The following is an 8319-nucleotide window of genomic DNA, read 5'->3' on the forward strand; positions in this document are numbered from 1 at the left end:
TATACTACTCAACATTATGATCAAGATTATAAAAAGAAAAAATATAAAAATACATATTAAAAAGACTATCGCCCTAAGAAGAAATATTACTTGAGGAGATCAGATGCGAGAAAATCATACTTAGATAAAAATAAACATGTGAGAAAATATAACACTGGTAGAACCTATAAGAATACATTAGAATGTTTTACTTGTGAAAGTATAGAGCATTTAGCAAATACTTGTCCAAAAAGAAATAATAATAGATCTAGAAATTCACAATTAATAGAGGATGTGAATATGAATTTGATAAATGTAGATGAATATATGTCAGAAAATGAAAGTATATACTCTATCAGAAGTATGAAAGTTTTTGAAGAAGAGAAGGATAATTCTGATTCTTCAAACTTTGGAGAAGACGAATTTATAAATGAAATAGGACTAGAGAGAACAAACACAGACTATCACTTAGTAAATAACACAAACTATCACTTAGTCACAGACTATTATGATTTAGTAAATCTGATAGAAGAATGTGAATACGAGTTTGAATAAGGAGAAGGATTAGACAGTAATCAATGTTGATTTTGTAAATGGTTTCAAGTAAAAAGCAAAAGAGCCAAATGTAGGAAATGTTACAAGGAAGCATGCATAAAATGTATAGAGAAAGTATCAGAAATCTTAAAAACTCCGAAATCAACCCGTAATTTAAATAAATTTTACAATGAGGAATCAATAATCAGAACAACAGAACATAGAATATTAGAATTAGAAGAAAGACTAAAAAGACTAGAGATAAAAATATACAGTAAAGATATAATTAAAGAAGAAGACTTAGCAGAGGTAGAATTATTAAATACACTTGTTGAAAATAATAAAGTTAAAAAATCAATGAATGTACCATTTGAAGGAATGATATGTAATAAAGAAAAGAAAATAAGTACAGTCAAGATTTTAGTGAGAATAAAAATTCAAAACCATGAGTTCGAGACTTTAGCTATAGTTGATTCAAGATGTACAAGGAGCATTTTAAATAGTAGAATTTTACCAGAAAAATTAATTAAAAAATTGTCAAAACCTCAAGAATCATGCAAATGGACGGAACATATAATACCTATACAGACTATATACCAAAAGCAAAAATAAGTTTTATTAATACTTGTGAAAAATTCTACCAACCACCATATACACTCAATGAAATACTAGTTAGAAATTTAAACATAAAAGCAGACTTTGTGTTAGGATTAGATTTTATGGTACAAAATAATGGAGGATGTCTAGTTACACAAAAAAAATGGGTAATATTCGCCAGTAATATCATTCAGTCACCAGTATAGACACAACCTACTTTAACTAAATATCACCTTCTTAAGGATAAGCCAGAGGAAAGTTTAGATAACCAAATAAAATCCAAAATATCACTAGAATGTGATTAGGGAGAAAATTGTACATGTAATTATAATAAAAAGGCAACAATGTATGAAGAATTACAAGATTTATTAGTAGTAGAAGAAATAGAAAAAGACTATACTTTAATAGAAATGTATACAGGATTATACAATTTTAAGAAAGTTATATAGCAGATAGGAGTAATAAAAGATCAAAAAGACTTAGAAAAAATAATACAAATCCTAAATAAGCTAGAAATAATTAAAGAAAAACCCTTGCAACATTGAGACTCCAATCAAATTATCTGTAAATTAGAAATAATTAATCCAGAATATACTATAAAAACAGTATCTATAGAAGCTACAAATGAAGTCTTTAAAGACTTTGAAATACAAATAAAAGAGCTACTAGAATTAGGAATAATTAGAAGATTTACGTCAAGACATAGGTCAGCAGCTTTCATATTAAGAAACCATAGTGAAATAGTGAGAGAAAAGGCTAGAATTGTAGTAAATTACAAAAGACTAAATGAGAATATGGATGGATATAAGTTACCAGACAAAACAAAATTGATAAATAGAATACAAGGAAGAAAAGTATTTAGTAAATTTGATTGTAAATTTGAATATTGGCAGATTAAAATGCATGAAGATAGTATAAAAGGGACAGCTTTCACATGTCCAGAAGGACATTTTGAATGTTGGTCATGCCGTTTGGATTAAAGACGGCTCCTCCAATTTTTCAAAGAAAAATGGATAGTATTTTTAAAGACTATAAAAATTTTGTATTAGTTTACGTAAATGATATTTTAGTTTTTAGTAATAATATGAGGGAAATACTAATAAGACCAGACTGTGAAGCTATAGTAAAGTTTTATCAGAAAATAAAAGATAAGAATAGTAGTAAAAAGAGATGGTTAAATTTCCTAGATGCTACTTCAATCTATAATATTGTTTTAGAACATATTAAAGGAAAAAAAATAATAACTTAGCAGATCAATTAAGTAGATTAATTAAAGAAGACAACTAGCGATTTTTGTTTCAGTATGAATACAGGAAAAGGAAAAGGTAAGGCAGAAGCCTCGTCATCCCAAGACTATCTAAAGACACTAATGAGCAACACTCATTTCAGACCACTTACGATGCTAGAACAACCAAAATTAGATAGAATAATTTTTGGACCCCACAACTTGGTATGTTACGAACCATCCAACTTAACTTTAAGACGAAAGCCAGACGTACAAGTGGATAAGCCGCAAATATGTATACTAGACAATTTATGGATAACTTATAATAGAAGTGACATTAATAATTTTATTTCAGTTCTAAATGCATTAAGTTACTATTTTACTGAGAAAAATACTATTAACAGGTTTAAATTCTATGTTGTTCTCAGAGGATAGCAGCAAGGAGTGTTCCAGACTTGGATAGACATAATGGATGCCATAAATTATTATAGAACACCTCTTTATAAAGGTTTTTATGACCTCTCAGAAACTCTAGACTATGTCCGGAGAAATTTGAGACCAAATTATTTTATTACTCTAGCTTTAAGACTAGAAACACAAAAAATTCTTCAATATAATATTAACAAAGACACAGACAAAATTATATTTTGTGATCATTGTTCCTCTATGACCGGAGCTTTTCAAAGATTGAGTCAAGCCAATGAAGTTTTAAAACAAGATAATGAAAACCTTGTAAAAGAAAAAGGACAAATGTTAGAACATATAAGTATTTTATAAGACTGTATAAGAATCCTTCATTTTGAACTTTTACAACAGACTCAGTCAATTTATGAGATCCAACCAAAGAGTTCTTCATTTTCTTTAAAAATGGAAAAACCCATTGTATCGGGTAATGATACAGCTAGTCCAGCTCAAACGGTAACTGGTAAAGACTTCTCAAATCTGTTAATGGGTGTACATTCCCCAATGAATGCAGTAAGACCTACTGTATCGGGTAATGATATAGCTAGTCCAGCTTAAACAGTAGCTGGTAAAGACTCATCAAATCCATTGATGGCTGACACTTTGCCAAAAAATGTAGGGAGAATACTCCCAGCTAGTTTTAAAAACACAAGTACTCAAATAATAGATGAAGAAAATTCTTCTCAAAATAAGAAGGATTTTTCATTAAGAAAAAAGAAAAATGAAAAAAGAAATATAGAAAAAATAATATCAGACTTACTAAAAAAGTTGTTAGCAGAACAATCGCCTAAGGAGATATCTATGAATCCAGAACCACCAGAACAAAGACCCAGAATTCCTTTAATTCTAAGAGAAGAGACAATAACTGGAACAATACTAGGATTATCAGACGGAGACAGTGATGAATATGAACAAGAATACAACTCAGCCATGGATCAATTTGCCCAAGACTCAAATGCAGATGATGATTCAGGAATGGAGTTTGACTCAGAGGCTTTACATAATTTGGATACATAAGCAATGAAGATATCTACAAAAGACAAAATAGCATCCGTATGCAATATCAGATAAATAAATGAACCGAGGAGAGTTAAAGAAAGATATTAGCCGCCGGGCCTACCCAAGATGATAAGTCTTGCTAAAGTCTTTAAAAAGGATTTGAAATCCACAAAAAAGTAAGATTTGAAGTCAAAAAATGCCTATAAATACCCTTTTATGGAAAACAAAAACATGTACCAAAGAAAGAGAAAAAAACCAAGAGTGAAAAAGTTTTCATAAAGTTCTTAGCTTTTCTTAAAATTCTTAGTTTTCCAAAGTTTGTAAGCTACTTCAACAAAAAGAGGAGTGTGTGAAAAGTGTGAAAAGTTTTCTTAGTTCTTCATTTTCCGGTACCTGTCAAGTTTTTAGGGGACTCCCGAAAGGGAAACCTCACTTCTTCCTTAAGACATGTAAGTAGTAGTTACATAGGTCTTTGTAATTTTCTCCCAAGTTTGTAAATTATGTTTGAATTAATCAAATTTATATTTTCTTTTACATATATTTTATTATTAAGATCCGGATCACCGACGATTTTTCGATAATTTTTCTGATCTTGTAAAATTTATAAATTACTTAGAAAAATATCCTCAGTATAAGGTTATTCTCTCAGTATTTTAGAAATAATAATGGATTAATCTGTAAATTCCTAGGGACTTGAAAAGTTCGAAGAAGATTGAAAGAAGGACTGTTATTATTTTCTCGGGGTGTGATTAAAGAAGATATTGCTAAAATACCTAAAACTGAAGAGAAAGAGATGAACAGGGTATAAAAAAAAAGAAAAAAATCAATAAACCAAAAAATACAAAATAATATATATTGGGAGAAAATACACTTGGACCTTTATGACTTGGACACTTACACCGGACTGAGGACAACGAAGGAGGGAGTACTGAGTAGGACTTTACACCATATTAAAACAAACTCACGATAATTCTGCATTAATATCTTAATATTTCTCATCTGCTTTAATAACTTAAAAAATTACCTACCTTCTTTAATAACTTGTTTATTTTATTATACTAACTATATCCACGTGTCTAACATATATATACTTAGATTTATATTGTTTATACATATACTAGTCACTATTTATTATTATTTTTGTTTATATATTATTACATATCTATCTGTCTATTTTATATAATATTTATCTGTCTATCTATATAGTATTTGTTTAATATTGTATACTAGTTATATATATATATATATATATATATTACTATTATTAGCTACCTATTTATTTATCTTATATTTGCATGATACCTCTGTTTATTATTATTAACTATACTCATTATATCCTGCGTATTATCTACTAGCTGCTTATTATTTTCTGCTTATTATTACATTATTATTTTATCTGCTCATTATTATTTCTATATAATAGAAGTGATGGTTCCAATGTGGTTGTTAAATGTCATTCTATTTGATAATAGGAGTATTTTGGTCATTTGGTTGCAGATATGTTTTGGTCATCCCTTTTTATTAATATATCTATCTGTCTATTTTATAAATATTATTATCTGTTATATATTTTTACCATATTACCTATATATTATTATTTGTATCTACTAACTACATATACTTACTGCTTAAATATATATATATTACTCACTTATATATATTACCTTTATTTATATACTTATTATCATATATATATATATATCTACTGCTTATATATATATATATATATGTTTATTAGGATATATATTATATCTGCTTAATATTCCTGTTATTTATTATTATATCTACCTAGTCTATTTTATTGGTATAGTCTTAGGTTTTGATATCAAATAAAAATAGACATAAGATAAGAATCTTACATGAGTACACTTTACATATTTTTCCCACAAAAAATATTTATATTTATGTTTACTTATGTTCTTATATCCATGTTTAAAGTTATTTAACATATTTTTGTACATCATGTAAATTAAATTCTCTGTAAAAATTCTTGCCCTTAGTATATGGTTAGCCTCTTAATTTCTTAATAACAACGATGGATTAACCTGTAAATTTCTAGGAATTCTGGCCAGCCTTGATAGTCCAACAGGTCTGCAAAATAGACAAAGGACGAGTGTTAGCTGCCAAACTAAAGTTTTATGGGGTGTGGTTAAAGAAGTAAGATGTTAAGAACACAGATTAAGGGGAAGAGATGAACAGGGTAAAATAAAATTAAAAAAAAAACATAAAAAACTCTGGGGAAAATATAAACTATAAGAATAATTAACATGAAGAAATAGTGGGAAAGGGGGAGTACTGAGTAGCTTTTACAAAACTGATATACTAAACAATCATAAAAAATCATTATTTATTGAAGAATATCACTGAAATATATCCTTGTTTATCATCCTTTTTTAAACATTTTGTGTTAAAACATTGAAATATAATATCGAAACATAATATTATTGAAATATATCTTTGTTTGGTATCAGAGCGAGAAGGTTTTGGGAACATTACCTATTAACTCGCAAAAGTTTATAAACTCTGTATGAAAAGACATAGATCTTTCCAAGACATAAGGTGTAGCTACTTCTATTTATATAGAGAAATCAGAAAAAGAAATAATATAATAGCTAGAAAACATAATTTAGAAGAAAGTCGAAAAAAGTTATTAGAAGTAAACAAATTACATAAAAGTTATAATACATCTAGACAAGTTTGTGAAGATTTAGTAAGCGCATTAAATTGGGAAATACAAGGTTGTGAGAGAGATTTAAAAAATAATACTTCAGGAATAAAGTGGCTTAAGGAACGTATTAATAGAAAATCTTATCAATTAGAATAATAAATGCCAATAAGATATATTGAGTATATTAGAGAAATACAACGTCAATATTATAGAGAATTTGCTTATAAACATCAACTTGTAAAAATTCGAAAATAATTTGTAGAAAGACTAGAGTTGTTAAATAAAGAAATAAGAAACCTAGAAATAAATATTCTAAACTTTAAAGAAACAGACGAAATAATTACCGTAACCTCCAACTATTATAAAAAAGCATTAATTAGTGAAAAATCTAGGCTGATAGAAAATATATAAGAAGTAGAATTAGATATAACCTATACTAATAGTAGATTGAAATATCAAACTAAGCTAAGCAAAAAATACCTTAATTTAAACTACTTAGGATAACAAGATAGCTTCTTTAAAACGCCTCGATTACTTAGATCTTAGATTTCAACCAGAAAAGAAATATAGAGTGTTAAAAGATAACTCCACTATAAGGTGTAATTTCAACCAGGGTGAACACATTTTACATTCAGAGGATAAACAATATAATACAATAATAGACTTTTTAATAAATACAAGCAAAAAAATTCAGGAAAAAGATAATAGTATAATAAGAATTTTAGAAGAGATAGAAGTTACTCAGAATAAACATAAAAAGACACTAGATAAGATAGAACAAAATTTAGATTATTTAAAGTCACAAGAAATAGAAATAGGCAGAAAAATTCAGTATTTAAATCACAAATTTAATTTAGAGAAAATACCTACAAAATTAGAAATTGAAAAGCTAATAAAAACTATAATAGAAAGACCTAAAGAATTAAAAGTAAAAACAACTCAATTAATATCTAAGCTTATAGAACAAGTAGAAAATATAACAACAGAAATCAAAGATTTGCAAGAAATAACAAAAAGATTAGAAGAATTATCACATTCATGATTGAAGAAGATATAAATTATAGTAAAGCACTAGAAAAATCAAGAAATTATCATAGCGAACCAGAAGGATTATCTAAGCATATACCTTCAAGTATAACAGATAAAATTTTATTAAAACAAAATAATACCATAATAGAGTTATTATTAGACTTACACAAAAAGATAGACATTTTAATTAAAGGCAAAGAAACTCAAAAACCTTTTCAGGAAGAATCGGAATTACCCGAACTACATAAGAAAATAGACATCCTAATAAAAAATAAAGAAGCTCAAGAGCCACCAAAAAATAACTTTGAAATAGAAGAACTTATTAACCAGTTAAAACGAATTGAATTAACTCTTAAACAAGAAAGAAAAAATATAATAAGAAAACCACAAAAATGGACTTTCTATCAAATAGACGGAGAACCATCGAAAATAATGAAAGACAAGGAGAAGAAAGACAAAGAATAAGTTTTTCGGAGAATAGAATAGGAAATAATAATATATCATTCAGAATATGACGAAGACAACCTAATATGGAGCAGAACCAAGAACTTAACGAAATAATAGATGTAGATAAAGATTTACAAATTTTCCAACAACATCAATTAAAATTATTAAATCCTAAAACATTATATAACGCAGGATATTTTTCTACAGACAATCAGCTATATAGACATTACAGAGAAGAACAAATATCATCTATAGGAGAAGATTTTAAAATACTAGATTTAGTAAATGCTAACTCTTTAAGACATATAAAAAATAATAAAATGATATTGATGCATATCGGTTTAATTGTTATAGGAATAAAAGGTCTAACTAGAAAAAA

The sequence above is a fragment of the Capsicum annuum genome, chromosome 10, assembly GCF_002878395.1.
Source record: "Capsicum annuum cultivar UCD-10X-F1 chromosome 10, UCD10Xv1.1, whole genome shotgun sequence".
Lineage (NCBI taxonomy): Eukaryota > Viridiplantae > Streptophyta > Magnoliopsida > Solanales > Solanaceae > Capsicum > Capsicum annuum.